Genomic DNA, 13,996 nt, shown 5'->3' with positions numbered 1-13,996 from the left:
TTGCGAAGAGTGGATATGCATTTAGTGAATGATTTCAGTGTTATGGGTTGTTGGATGTCTTGACGTGTGGGGTGGGTTCTCTGTATGCCTTTCAAGAGAAAAGCTGTTTGCGAATTAGCTATGTGAGGTGCAGGGGAGCCATAAATTAGTTTGTGGAAAAAATTGAATTCCACTCAAATAGCCTTTAATGGAATTGATCTGGAGTTTTTTGATAATTGTGAGGTAGGATATGTAAGATAAAATGCAAAGTAGGGAAAAATCAGGAAACAGTATGTTATAACATGCATGGAATGTTTTAAAGCTTTTCCATGCTGTTAAATATGACTGCAGGGTTCTAGGTGCCACTGCCTGAAGGATAAAGTCGAGAGAGGCTCCAAGCAGGTTTTTTAAAGGATGATCTATGGAAATATCAGCTCTGAATAAGGAGGGACTTGGATTGGAAACTGATGTGCCTCTGGTGCCAAATGTCTGAATTTCTGGAAGGCAAAACGAGAGAGAGAGTCAGCAATTTGGTTTTTGGACCCAGAAATGTGATTTGCAGTTAAAATAAACTGGTCACATGCTGAGATCCATGTTAGGCGTCTTAGTAGAGGAATTAATGCTAGCGAATTTGAACGGCCTTAATTTATACAGTGAACGGTTGCTTCATTGTCACAGTGAATTATGATGCGGGAAGCGGAACATTCTTTACCCCATAAAGATGCAGCGACGACTAATGGGTAGAGCTCGAATAGCGCCGATGATTTTAGTGGTTGCGGCAGGTCTAACAGCTGGGGCGGCCAAGTGGATGCGAACCAGCGTCCTTAATAGTAGGCTCCGAATCCGATTGACGGGGCAGCGTCGGTGAATAAATTAATGTCTGCTGGGGAGGATATTAGGTCACTGTAAAAGAAGGAGAGACCGTTCCATTGTTTGAGAAATAATATCCATAAACGGAGTTCGTTTAGGCTACTGTCATCGATGGATATTTTATCATCTAGACCGTGAGCTGAGGACGCGAGAAATAAGAGATGAGAAATAAACGAGCAGCCTTGGGGAATTATGTGCATTGCGAAATTCAAATGGCCGAAAATTGATAATAGCTCGCACTTAGAACAGGTGGGGCTGTCTAATAGGGAGGAAGCTACCAGGATCGTTCGATCAATTTTTTCTTTTGGTAGGGACGCTTGGAATTTATTGGAGTCTAATTTAATGCCCAATAATTCGATTGAAATGCTTGGACCGGCGGTTTTTTTCCTCGGCTAGGGGAATCCTGAGTTCAGCGAAAACCTTCTGAACTGTCAAAAGGTGCGCGGCTGGGATAGCGTCTGGTGGTGAGATGATTAGGAAATCATCTAGTAGATGTATTAGATGCAAGATTTCGTAGTTGTTGGAAAGGATCCAGCAGATTGCTTCCGACAGCATATCGAAAATCTTTGGACTACTTCTGCAACCGAAGGTTAGGCGGACGGAAAAATAATATTTTTTTTGCCAAAGAATGCCGAAAAGGTGCCAAAAGTCAGGGTGGATGGGCATGACTTTAAAGGCGGATGTTATGTCGACTTTAGCCATCCAAGTGCCGCGACCCGCGATTTTAATTAATGAAATAGCTTGGTTGATGTCATGATAAATCATTGAGAACTCTTCGAGAGGGATGAGACTGTTGATACTAGGAAACGGAGAGTTATGTGGGGAGGAAAGGTCGATTATTAAGCGTTTTTTATCGGAGAATTTCCTAGTGGCTACGCCAATAGGACTGACGCGATAAACTCTGAAAGGAGGTGCGGAGAAAGGACCAATCATGAAATTTTCGTCTACTTCTTTTTTGATTAGACGGTCGACGACGTCGGGTTCGGCGAGAGCGGACTGAAGATTTGGACAAATAAGACTACAGGTGGGTAGGCTAATGACACATGGATGAAAACCTGAAGACAGACCCGTTAATAGAAATTCTGTGAATTTGGGATCGGGATGATGGAGCAATTCCGATCTTAGGCGAGAAACATTCACAGGAGTCGATAGGTACTTTCTAGTATTTTTATTTACAGTTTTTTTCACTGGACATACTGTGTGGGTGTGAGTGCCGCCGCAGAAATTGCAAACATGCAAAAAACGACATTTCTGTCTCCAGCACCTGCCGCTATTGAAGCCGGTACAGGGGCTGGCGGAGGCTGGGACAGAAGAGCGGTGATCAGAAAAAAGGGGCGGAATATTTGGGTTTGAAGGGACGTAACTGGGAGATCTGGGCTGGGCTGGGTCGGGGAGGGGAGGAGGGATGGGATTTATGAATGGGCAAGATTCTGTGTGGTGGGTGGTGTCTCGACAGACCGTGCAAGATATACTGCAGCAACCGAGAAAGACTTTATTATGAAGATCTGTGTCTATGGCTCCCCAGAATTGGGTCTGGTTCCATTGTGAAATGCGAATGGCGCCGGTGGGAGGAAAAGAGAAAACAGGAGGGGCTGCCGACGTTAATGACATCAGCGGAGGCGGCCTCACGCTGGAACTTGTGTCGGGGCCTGAAGGAAAGTTGTAGGCTAGGGCCTTTTGCGGAGGCATGCTCACGCTACTGCTGGCTCTAGGATCACCGGTGGGAGGAAAAGAGAAGAGAGGAGGGGCTGCCGACCTTAGTGACATCAGCAGAGACGGCCTCACGCTGGAACTTGCGTCTGGGCCAGAAAAAACCTTGGGAAGAAGAGGAGGAATTAGAGGAGCTGGGGTTTGAGCTGGGAGCGGAGGCGGCCTCACACTCGCACTGCTCGCGGGAGCTTGGAAGGGATGGGGAGGCAGGATATGGATTTGGGCCTGTGCTTCCTGTAGCGATCCTGCGCTTAAGTTAGAAGGGGAGGCGGCAGGCCAAGGATGTAGTTGGGGATGAGCTTCTGGTGCCGCTAGCGGAGGCAAGCTCACACTATACTGGCGGCTCGAGGGAACGAGCTCAGAGCCGGCATGGAGTCCAACTTCCGGGGATTGAGGTCCTACGTCATCAGGACCTTTGGCTCTCCCCAGACTCGCTGAAGGCCTGCTGCTGCGTTTGGGTCTGGATGATGGGTTTCGATCCGGACGCTGGTATGGAGTTTTTTGGACCTGGCTGGATTTTTTCATGGCTTTGGAAGGTGGAGTGATGGAAGAAAGTGGTGCTCCGGATTGCAAGGCGTTATACATGGTCAGGAGGTCCGCCTTGGTGATTCGGCGCGGAACAACAACGACGCCTGCGCTGGCCAATGCTTGGCGGAGGTCGGAGACGGTGTTTATCCCTGTGGCCGGGACGGAGGACATGGCTGAGACAAATGATGAGGCTGGAGAGGATTGCCTTCTGGGAGATGGAGATGGTGAGCCCCGTCGTGATCGGACAACCGTGATTCTGGCTGAACGGCGGCCTCGAGGTGGAGCCGCGGGCTGAGCTGGTGGCGGGCTCTGCGGGGCTACGGAGCTCTGGGTACCGGCGGGAGATCTTAGAGGAGCCTCGGCGAGGAAGGCGTCGTCCTCTGCAAAGAGATTAATCTCAGACATTGTTCTGCGTCGAAGTTTGGATGCTAAAGTCGTAAGATGCTGCAGGTAAGACAGCTTTGGTATAAATAGGCGTTTGGTCAAGAACTGATTGGATAATAGAATAATTGTCAATGACGTATTTGATACTGAAACTTCTGTGCATGCTCCTCCCGAAATTTGTTTATAAAACATCACTTATTGTTTAGTAGAAGATAGAAATTACTGTGGAAAAACATGACAATTATCATTTTTTTTGGTGCAGTATCCTATTTGGACTAAGTAATTTTATGCAATCTTATGCAAACACCACTAATCTTGTAAAGAACATTCACACATTTACAGCTCTGATTCAAGTTACTAACCACATCCTCATCATCAGCCCAACGGAGGAGAGATCAGGGATACATAACAAAACAAGAGCTCATATCTGTGGCAAAGCTAGCGTCACTAACGCTGCCCTCGGTTCTATAAACGCTAGGGTGGCATGTGCTACTGCTAACATTGGAGACTAGCATTAAAGCACAATTGAGTCCCTGAAAGCTAAGATGAGGACTTGTTTGGGATTTTTCACTTTTAGTTGACCCTGGATCACTCTGAACTCCTTTGATTACAGGGTTAAAAATTGATACTGGTGATTGGGCTGAAACAAACTTCCTCATTCAGTAAAATGGTTGCAGCGATTCCTTATAAGCATTAAAGATATTCATCACATATGCAGACCTGTGTCAATACTGTTGAAATAGGGCATCTTAGCAAGGGCCTTTCATTTAACGAACGTCAACAGACACCCAAGCAAAAAGGGTATCTCCTTCCTGTATTCATGTAAGTTTCTGTAGTGGAGTGGTTTTCATGTTAGCCTTACGCGCGAAAGGTCTCCAGATCGAAACTGGGCGGAAACAATCTCTACCTTTTATGACACTTGTCAAATCTGGCTTCTGTTGAGTGCTGAAGTTCACTGAAATCATCCTTTCTGCAAAGCGGTGTGAGGCAAATTTTGAATTTAACTCAGTGTTTACTTGCACTCGTGGTGTCACAAGCTTGCATAGAATCTGATTTTTTTAGCTTTGTGTTGTGTATGAGCAGGTGGTTAGTGCATTTGCTGTCCCTTCGCGATGCAGACGGTACAAGACAGTTCTATAAAAAAGACTATAAAAACTTAAAGCTGCACTGTCATATTGGTTTCCGTACTGTAGTGGTTATCATGTTTGCTTAACACGCGAAAGGTCCCCTGTTAAAAACTGGACAGAAACATACATTTAGCGGACACTTTTGTTCAAAGCGACTTACAATAGAGGAGGTATTCAGTGATTCAACAAGACGAGGCAATGCATGGGAGAAGTGCTATTTATTCTAAGTAATTTGTTTGTGCTCAGAGAATTTAGAGCTGGAGTAGGACTTTAGTTTTCTTTATAGTGAGGGATATTCACCAGGCTTCAGGTGTACTTGGAAGAGATGGGTTTTAGCTGTCGTTTGAAGGATACCAGTGTCTCCGTAATCCAAGTGGGAACAGGAAGAAGATTCCACCAGCCTGGACCATTGAGTGAAAACATTTTGGAGTGTGACTTATAGCTTCTCTGCGATGGCACCACAAGTTGGTGCTCACACCCTGACCGGAGGCTCCTGTGGTTACCACAATTGCTTTACAAGCTGAAGGTCTCCTGTTAGAAACTGGGTGGGAACATGCAGATTTGCTTTTATACACATTTTTAATAGGCTTTCTGCTCACTGCATGGTTCACGCTACAAAGTGCTTGCTCGAGCTAGGCAAATGGCATGTATGCTAAAACCTGCAGGGAGCTTGTCACACTGAATATGCTCTGTCCGTTTGATTGAAAAAAGTGTGCACATTGTGTAGTAATTACAGGCCAAACTTCCCTGCTGAAAGCCCTTGTGTGGTTTCTGTAGTGTAGTGGTCATCACATTTGCCTCACACGCGAAAGGTCCTTGGTTCGCAACCGAGCAGAAACAGCACTCTCCTTTTGGCGACACAAGAATAGCAGCAAGTGCTTCATCTTTAATGATTGTCAACAGGCACCCAAACAAAAAGAGTATCTGCTTCCTGCGCTCCAGTAGGTTTCTGTAGTGTAGTGGTTATCATGTTCGCCTTACACGTGAATGGTCTCCAGTTCGAAACTGGGCGGAAACAACTTCCACCTTTTATGACAATTGTCAAATCTGGCTTCTGTTGAGTTCTGCAGTTCACTGAAATCATTCTTTCTGCAAAGCGGTGTGAGGCAAATTTTGAATTTAACTTAGTGTTTACTTTCACTCGTGGTGTCACAAGCTTGCATAGAGTCAGATTTTTTTAGCTTTGTGTTGTGCATGAGCAGGTGGCCAATGCATTTGCTGTCCCTTCGCGATGCAGACGGTACAAGACATTTCTATAAAAAAGACTATAAAAACTTAAAGCTGCACTGTCATATTGGTTTCCGTACTGTAGTGGTTATCATGTCTGCTTAAGACGCGAAAGGTCCCCTGTTAAAAACTGGGCAGAAACTTTTGTCCAAAGCGACTTACAATAGAGGAGGTATTCAGTGTTTCAACAAGACGAGGCAATGCATAGGAGAAATGCTATTTATTCCAAATAACTTGTTTGTGCTCAGAGAATTTAGAGCTGGAGTAGGACTTTTGTTATCTTTATATTGAGGGATATTCACCAGGCTTCAGGTGTACTCGGAAGAGATGGGTTTTAGCTGTCGTTTGAAGGATACCAGTGTCTCCGTAATCCAAGTGGGAACAGGAAGAAGATTCCACCAGCCTGGACCATTGAGTGAAAACATTTTGGAGTGTGACTTATAGCCTCTCTGCGATGGCACCACAAGTTGGTGCTCACACCCTGACCGGAGGCTCCTGTGGTTACCACAATTGCTTTACAAGCTGAAGGTCTCCTGTTAGAAACTGGGTGGGAACATGCAGATTTGCTTTTATACACATTTTTAATTGGCTTTTTTTTTTTATCACGTTCGCCTTACACGCGAAAGGTCTCCAGTTCGAAACTGGGCGGAAACAACTTCCACCTTTTATGACAATTGTCAAATCTGGCTTCTGTTGAGTTCTGCAGTTCACTGAAATCATCCTTTCTGCAAAGCGGTGTGAGGCAAATTTTGAATTTAACTCAGTGTTTACTTTCACTCGTGGTGTCACAAGCTTGCATAGAGTCAGATTTTTTTAGCTTTGTGGTGCTCACACCCTGACCGGAGGCTCCTGTGGTTACCACAATTGCTTTACAAGCTGAAGGTCTCCTGTAAGAAACTGGGTGGGAACATGCAGATTTGCTTTTATACACATTTTTAATTGGCTTTCTGCTCACTGCATGGTTCACGCTACAAAGTCCTTGCTCGAGCTAGGCAAATGGCATGTACAGGCCAAACTTCCCTGCTGAAAGCACTTGTGTGGTTACTGTAGTGTAGTGGTCATCACGTTCGCCTTACATGCGAAAGGTCCTCGGTTCGAAACCGAGCAGAAAGGTCCCCTGTTAAAAACTGGGCAGAAACTTTTGTCCTGGACACTTTTGTCCAAAGCGACTTACAATAGAGGAGGTATTCAGTGTTTCATCAAGACGACGCAATGCATAGTGTGAGGCAAATTTTGAATTTAACTCAGTGTTTACTTGCACTCGTGGTGTCACAAGCTTGCATAGAGTCAGATTTTATTAGCTTTGTGTTGTGCATGAGCAGGTGGCCAATGCATTTGCTGTCCCTTCGCGATGCAGACGGTACAAGACATTTCTATAAAAAAGACTATAAAAACTTAAAGCTGCACTGTCATATTGGTTTCCGTACTGTAGTGGTTATCATGTCTGCTTAAGACGCGAAAGGTCCCCTGTTAAAAACTGGGCAGAAACTTTTGTCCTGGACACTTTTGTCCAAAGCGACTTACAATAGAGGAGGTATTCAGTGTTTCAACAAGACGAGGCAATGCATAGGAGAAATGCTATTTATTCCAAATAACTTGTTTGTGCTCAGAGAATTTAGAGCTGGAGTAGGACTTTTGTTATCTTTATATTGAGGGATATTCACCAGGCTTCAGGTGTACTCGGAAGAGATGGGTTTTAGCTGTCGTTTGAAGGATACCAGTGTCTCCGTAATCCAAGTGGGAACAGGAAGAAGATTCCACCAGCCTGGACCATTGAGTGAAAACATTTTGGAGTGTGACTTATAGCCTCTCTGCGATGGCACCACAAGTTGGTGCTCACACCCTGACCGGAGGCTCCTGTGGTTACCACAATTGCTTTACAAGCTGAAGGTCTCCTGTTAGAAACTGGGTGGGAACATGCAGATTTGCTTTTATACACATTTTTAATTGGCTTTCTGCTCACTGCATGGTTCACGCTACAAAGTCCTTGCTCGAGCTAGGCAAATGGCATGTATGCTAAAACCTGCAGGGAGCTTGTCACACTGAATATGCTCTGTCCGTTTGATTGAAAAAAGTGTGCACATTGTGTAGTCATTACAGGCCAAACTTCCCTGCTGAAAGCACTTGTGTGGTTTCTGTAGTGTAGTGGTCATCATGTTCGCCTCTCACGCGAAAGGTCCTCTGTTCGAAACCGAGCAGAAACAGCACTCTCCTTTTGGCGACACAAGAATAGCAGCAAGTGCTTCCTCTTTAACGATTGTCAACAGGCACCCAAACAAAAAGAGTATCTGCTTCCTGCCCTCCAGTAGGTTTCTGTAGTGTAGTGGTTATCACGTTCGCCTTACACGCGAAAGGTCTCCAGTTCGAAACTGGGTGGAAACAACCTCCACTTTTTATGTAATTTGTCAAATCTGGCTGAATTTGCTCTGTCCATTTGATTGAAAAAAGAGTATCTGCTTCTTGTATTCAAGCAGGTTTCTGTAGTGTAGTGGTCATCACGTTCGCCTTCCACGCGAAAGCTCCTCGGTTTGAAACCGAGCAGAAACAGCACTCTCCTTTTTATCGACACAAGAATAGCAGCAAGTGATTCGTCTTTAACGATTGTCAACAGGCACCCAAACAGAAAGAGTATCTGCTTCCTGCACTCCAGTAGGTTTCTGTAGTGTAGTGGTTATCACATTCGCCTTACACGTGAAAGGTCTCCAGTTCGAAACTGGGCGGAAACAACCTCCACCGTTTATGACACTTGTCAAATCTGGCTTCTGTTGAGTTCTGCAGTTCATTGAAATCATCCTTTCTGCAAAGCGGTGTGAGGCAAATTTTGAATTTAACTCAGTGTTTACTTGCACTCGTTGTGTCACAAGCTTGCATAGAGTCAGATTTTATTAGCTTTGTGTTGTGCATGAGCAGGTGGCCAATGCATTTGCTGTCCCTTCGCGATGCAGACAGTACAAGACATTTCTATAAAAAAGACTATAAAAACTTAAAGCTGCACTGTCATATTGGTTTCCGTACTGTAGTGGTTATCATGTGTGCTTAAGACGCGAAAGGTCCCCTGTTAAAAACTGGGCAGAAACTTTTGTCCTGGACACTTTTGTCCAAAGCGACTTACAATAGAGGAGGTATTCAGTGTTTCAACAAGACAAGGCAATGCATAGGAGAAATGCTATTTATTCCAAATAACTTGTTTGTGCTCAGAGAATTTAGAGCTGGAGTAGGACTTTTGTTATATTTATATTGAGGGATATTCACCAGGCTTCAGGTGTACTCGGAAGAGATGGGTTTTAGCTGTCGTTTGAAGGATACCAGTGTCTCCGTAATCCAAGTGGGAACAGGAAGAAGATTCCACCAGCCTGGACCATTGAGTGAAAACATTTTGGAGTGTGACTTATAGCCTCTCTGCGATGGCACCACAAGTTGGTGCTCACACCCTGACCGGAGGCTCCTGTGGTTACCACAATTGCTTTACAAGCTGAAGGTCTCCTGTTAGAAACTGGGTGGGAACATGCAGATTTGCTTTTATACACATTTTTAATTGGCTTTCTGCTCACTGCATGGTTCACGCTACAAAGTCCTTGCTCGAGCTAGGCAAATGGCATGTATGCTAAAACCTGCAGGGAGCTTGTCACACTGAATATGCTCTGTCCGTTTGATTGAAAAAAGTGTGCACATTGTGTAGTCATTACAGGCCAAACTTCCCTGCTGAAAGCACTTGTGTGGTTTCTGTAGTGTAGTGGTCATCACGTTCGCCTCACACGCGAAAGGTCCTCGGTTCGAAACCGAGCAGAAACAGCACTCTCCTTTTGGCGACACAAGAATAGCAGCAAGTGCTTCCTCTTTAACGATTGTCAACAGGCACCCAAACAAAAAGAGTATCTGCTTCCTGCCCTCCAGTAGGTTTCTGTAGTGTAGTGGTTATCACGTTCGCCTTACACGCGAAAGGTCTCCAGTTCGAAACTGGGCGGAAACAACCTCCACCTTTTATGACAATTGTCAAATCTGGCTGAATTTGCTCTGTCCATTTGATTGAAAAAAGAGTATCTGCTTCTTGTAATCCAGTCGGTTTCAGTAGTGTAGTGTCAACACGTTCGCCTCACACGCGCAAGGTCCTCCGTTCGAAACCGAGTAGAAACATCACTCTCCTTTTGGCGACACAAGAATAGCAGCAAGTGCTTCCCCTTTACGATTGTCAACAGGCACCCAAACAGAAAGAGTATCTGCTTCCTGCACTCCAGTAGGTTTCTGTAGTGTAGTGGTTATCACATTCGCCTTACACGTGAAAGGTCTCCAGTTCGAAACTGGGCGGAAACAACCTCCACCGTTTATGACACTTGTCAAATCTGGCTTCTGTTGAGTTCTGCAGTTCATTGAAATCATCCTTTCTGCAAAGCGGTGTGAGGCAAATTTTGAATTTAACTCAGTGTTTACTTGCACTCGTTGTAGTAGGACTTTTGTTATATTTATATTGAGGGATATTCACCAGGCTTCAGGTGTACTCGGAAGAGATGGGTTTTAGCTGTCGTTTGAAGGATACCAGTGTCTCCGTAATCCAAGTGGGAACAGGAAGAAGATTCCACCAGCCTGGACCATTGAGTGAAAACATTTTGGAGTGTGACTTATAGCCTCTCTGCGATGGCACCACAAGTTGGTGCTCACACCCTGACCGGAGGCTCCTGTGGTTACCACAATTGCTTTACAAGCTGAAGGTCTCCTGTTAGAAACTGGGTGGGAACATGCAGATTTGCTTTTATACACATTTTTAATTGGCTTTCTGCTCACTGCATGGTTCACGCTACAAAGTCCTTGCTCGAGCTAGGCAAATGGCATGTATGAGTATCTGCTTCTTGTAATCCAGTAGGTTTCAGTAGTGTAGTGTCAACACGTTCGCCTCACACGCGCAAGGTCCTCCCTTCGAAACCGAGTAGAAACATCACTCTCCTTTTGGCGACACAAGAATAGCAGCAAGTGCTTCCTCTTTACGATTGTCAACAGGCACCCAAACAGAAAGAGTATCTGCTTCCTGCACTCCAGTAGGTTTCTGTAGTGTAGTGGTTATCACATTCGCCTTACACGTGAAAGGTCTCCAGTTCGAAACTGGGCGGAAACAACCTCCACCGTTTATGACATTTGTCAAATCTGGCTTCTGTTGAGTTCTGCAGTTCATTGAAATCATCCTTTCTGCAAAGCGGTGTGAGGCAAATTTTGAATTATTTCAGTGTTTACTTGCACTCGTGGTGTCACAAGCTCGCATAGAGTCAGATTTTATTAGCTTTGTGTTGTGCATGAGCAGGTGGCCAATGCATTTGCTGTCCCTTCGCAATGCAGACGGTACAAGACATTTCTATAAAAAAGACTATAAAAACTTAAAGCTGCACTGTCATATTGGTTTCCGTACTGTAGTGGTTATCATGTGTGCTTAAGACGCGAAAGGTCCCCTGTTAAAAACTGGGCAGAAACTTTTGTCCTGGACACTTTTGTCCAAAGCGGCTTACAATAGAGGAGGTATTCAGTGTTTCAACAAGACGAGGCAATGCATAGGAGAAATGCTATTTATTCCAAATAACTTGTTTGTGCTCAGAGAATTTAGAGCTGGAGTAGGACTTTTGTTATATTTATATTGAGGGATATTCACCAGGCTTCAGGTGTACTCGGAAGAGATGGGTTTTAGCTGTCGTTTGAAGGATACCAGTGTCTCCGTAATCCAAGTGGGAACAGGAAGAAGATTCCACCAGCCTGGACCATTGAGTGAAAACATTTTGGAGTGTGACTTATAGCCTCTCTGCGATGGCACCACAAGTTGGTGCTCACACCCTGACCGGAGGCTCCTGTGGTTACCACAATTGCTTTACAAGCTGAAGGTCTCCTGTTAGAAACTGGGTGGGAACATGCAGATTTGCTTTTATACACATTTTTAATTGGCTTTCTGCTCACTGCATGGTTCACGCTACAAAGTCCTTGCTCGAGCTAGGCAAATGGCATGTATGCTAAAACCTGCAGGGAGCTTGTCACACTGAATATGCTCTGTCCGTTTGATTGAAAAAAGTGTGCACATTGTGTAGTCATTACAGGCCAAACTTCCCTGCTGAAAGCACTTGTGTGGTTTCTGTAGTGTAGTGGTCATCACGTTCGCCTCACACGCGAAAGGTCCTCGGTTCGAAACCGAGCAGAAACAGCACTCTCCTTTTGGCGACACAAGAATAGCAGCAAGTGCTTCCTCTTTAACGATTGTCAACAGGCACCCAAACAAAAAGAGTATCTGCTTCCTGCCCTCCAGTAGGTTTCTGTAGTGTAGTGGTTATCACGTTCGCCTTACACGCGAAAGGTCTCCAGTTCGAAACTGGGCGGAAACAACCTCCACCTTTTATGTAATTTGTCAAATCTGGCTGAATTTGCTCTGTCCATTTGATTGAAAAAAGAGTATCTGCTTCTTGTATTCAAGCAGGTTTCTGTAGTGTAGTGGTCATCACGTTCGCCTTCCACGCGAAAGCTCCTCGGTTTGAAACCGAGCAGAAACAGCACTCTCCTTTTTATCGACACAAGAATAGCAGCAAGTGATTCGTCTTTAACGATTGTCAACAGGCACCCAAACAGAAAGAGTATCTGCTTCCTGCACTCCAGTAGGTTTCTGTAGTGTAGTGGTTATCACATTCGCCTTACACGTGAAAGGTCTCCAGTTCGAAACTGGGCGGAAACAACCTCCACCGTTTATGACACTTGTCAAATCTGGCTTCTGTTGAGTTCTGCAGTTCATTGAAATCATCCTTTCTGCAAAGCGGTGTGAGGCAAATTTTGAATTTAACTCAGTGTTTACTTGCACTCGTTGTGTCACAAGCTTGCATAGAGTCAGATTTTATTAGCTTTGTGTTGTGCATGAGCAGGTGGCCAATGCATTTGCTGTCCCTTCGCGATGCAGACAGTACAAGACATTTCTATAAAAAAGACTATAAAAACTTAAAGCTGCACTGTCATATTGGTTTCCGTACTGTAGTGGTTATCATGTGTGCTTAAGACGCGAAAGGTCCCCTGTTAAAAACTGGGCAGAAACTTTTGTCCTGGACACTTTTGTCCAAAGCGACTTACAATAGAGGAGGTATTCAGTGTTTCAACAAGACAAGGCAATGCATAGGAGAAATGCTATTTATTCCAAATAACTTGTTTGTGCTCAGAGAATTTAGAGCTGGAGTAGGACTTTTGTTATATTTATATTGAGGGATATTCACCAGGCTTCAGGTGTACTCGGAAGAGATGGGTTTTAGCTGTCGTTTGAAGGATACCAGTGTCTCCGTAATCCAAGTGGGAACAGGAAGAAGATTCCACCAGCCTGGACCATTGAGTGAAAACATTTTGGAGTGTGACTTATAGCCTCTCTGCGATGGCACCACAAGTTGGTGCTCACACCCTGACCGGAGGCTCCTGTGGTTACCACAATTGCTTTACAAGCTGAAGGTCTCCTGTTAGAAACTGGGTGGGAACATGCAGATTTGCTTTTATACACATTTTTAATTGGCTTTCTGCTCACTGCATGGTTCACGCTACAAAGTCCTTGCTCGAGCTAGGCAAATGGCATGTATGCTAAAACCTGCAGGGAGCTTGTCACACTGAATATGCTCTGTCCGTTTGATTGAAAAAAGTGTGCACATTGTGTAGTCATTACAGGCCAAACTTCCCTGCTGAAAGCACTTGTGTGGTTTCTGTAGTGTAGTGGTCATCACGTTCGCCTCACACGCGAAAGGTCCTCGGTTCGAAACCGAGCAGAAACAGCACTCTCCTTTTGGCGACACAAGAATAGCAGCAAGTGCTTCCTCTTTAACGATTGTCAACAGGCACCCAAACAAAAAGAGTATCTGCTTCCTGCCCTCCAGTAGGTTTCTGTAGTGTAGTGGTTATCACGTTCGCCTTACACGCGAAAGGTCTCCAGTTCGAAACTGGGCGGAAACAACCTCCACCTTTTATGTAATTTGTCAAATCTGGCTGAATTTGCTCTGTCCATTTGATTGAAAAAAGAGTATCTGCTTCTTGTAATCCAGTAGGTTTCAGTAGTGTAGTGTCAACACGTTCGCCTCACACGCGCAAGGTCCTCCCTTCGAAACCGAGTAGAAACATCACTCTCCTTTTGGCGACACAAGAATAGCAGCAAGTGCTTCCCCTTTACGATTGTCAACAGGCACCCA

At 45.0% G+C, this 13,996-nt stretch overlaps 1 protein-coding gene and 17 non-coding genes across 18 annotated transcripts in view; all 18 read left to right on the top strand.

Moving 5' to 3' along the window:
- The window catches only part of ncs1b (neuronal calcium sensor 1b), a 117,098-nt gene that overhangs the window by 85,886 nt on the left and 17,216 nt on the right, over window positions 1-13,996 (top strand). The window lies entirely within an intron of this gene.
- Window positions 5,366-5,438, top strand: trnav-cac (transfer RNA valine (anticodon CAC)). The gene has a single exon. It is a non-coding gene; the product is annotated as a tRNA-Val (tRNA).
- trnav-uac (transfer RNA valine (anticodon UAC)) lies at window positions 5,544-5,616 on the top strand. The gene has a single exon. It is a non-coding gene; the product is annotated as a tRNA-Val (tRNA).
- On the top strand, window positions 6,870-6,938 carry trnav-uac (transfer RNA valine (anticodon UAC)). Its single transcript has one exon. It is a non-coding gene; the product is annotated as a tRNA-Val (tRNA).
- On the top strand, window positions 7,957-8,029 carry trnae-cuc (transfer RNA glutamic acid (anticodon CUC)). Its single transcript has one exon. It is a non-coding gene; the product is annotated as a tRNA-Glu (tRNA).
- On the top strand, window positions 8,135-8,207 carry trnav-uac (transfer RNA valine (anticodon UAC)). Its single transcript has one exon. It is a non-coding gene; the product is annotated as a tRNA-Val (tRNA).
- Window positions 8,300-8,372, top strand: trnag-ucc (transfer RNA glycine (anticodon UCC)). Its single transcript has one exon. It is a non-coding gene; the product is annotated as a tRNA-Gly (tRNA).
- Window positions 8,479-8,551, top strand: trnav-uac (transfer RNA valine (anticodon UAC)). Its single transcript has one exon. It is a non-coding gene; the product is annotated as a tRNA-Val (tRNA).
- Window positions 9,545-9,617, top strand: trnav-cac (transfer RNA valine (anticodon CAC)). Its single transcript has one exon. It is a non-coding gene; the product is annotated as a tRNA-Val (tRNA).
- trnav-uac (transfer RNA valine (anticodon UAC)) lies at window positions 9,723-9,795 on the top strand. Its single transcript has one exon. It is a non-coding gene; the product is annotated as a tRNA-Val (tRNA).
- trnav-uac (transfer RNA valine (anticodon UAC)) lies at window positions 10,064-10,136 on the top strand. The gene has a single exon. It is a non-coding gene; the product is annotated as a tRNA-Val (tRNA).
- trnav-uac (transfer RNA valine (anticodon UAC)) lies at window positions 10,860-10,932 on the top strand. The gene has a single exon. It is a non-coding gene; the product is annotated as a tRNA-Val (tRNA).
- trnav-cac (transfer RNA valine (anticodon CAC)) lies at window positions 11,925-11,997 on the top strand. The gene has a single exon. It is a non-coding gene; the product is annotated as a tRNA-Val (tRNA).
- trnav-uac (transfer RNA valine (anticodon UAC)) lies at window positions 12,103-12,175 on the top strand. The gene has a single exon. It is a non-coding gene; the product is annotated as a tRNA-Val (tRNA).
- Window positions 12,268-12,340, top strand: trnag-ucc (transfer RNA glycine (anticodon UCC)). The gene has a single exon. It is a non-coding gene; the product is annotated as a tRNA-Gly (tRNA).
- Window positions 12,447-12,519, top strand: trnav-uac (transfer RNA valine (anticodon UAC)). Its single transcript has one exon. It is a non-coding gene; the product is annotated as a tRNA-Val (tRNA).
- On the top strand, window positions 13,513-13,585 carry trnav-cac (transfer RNA valine (anticodon CAC)). Its single transcript has one exon. It is a non-coding gene; the product is annotated as a tRNA-Val (tRNA).
- trnav-uac (transfer RNA valine (anticodon UAC)) lies at window positions 13,691-13,763 on the top strand. Its single transcript has one exon. It is a non-coding gene; the product is annotated as a tRNA-Val (tRNA).

The sequence above is a fragment of the Danio aesculapii genome, chromosome 8 (genome assembly GCF_903798145.1).
Source record: "Danio aesculapii chromosome 8, fDanAes4.1, whole genome shotgun sequence".
Classification (NCBI taxonomy): Eukaryota; Metazoa; Chordata; class Actinopteri; order Cypriniformes; family Danionidae; genus Danio; species Danio aesculapii.
The sequence above is the reverse complement of the archived record's forward strand: the minus strand, read 5'-3'. Positions and strand labels throughout refer to the sequence as shown.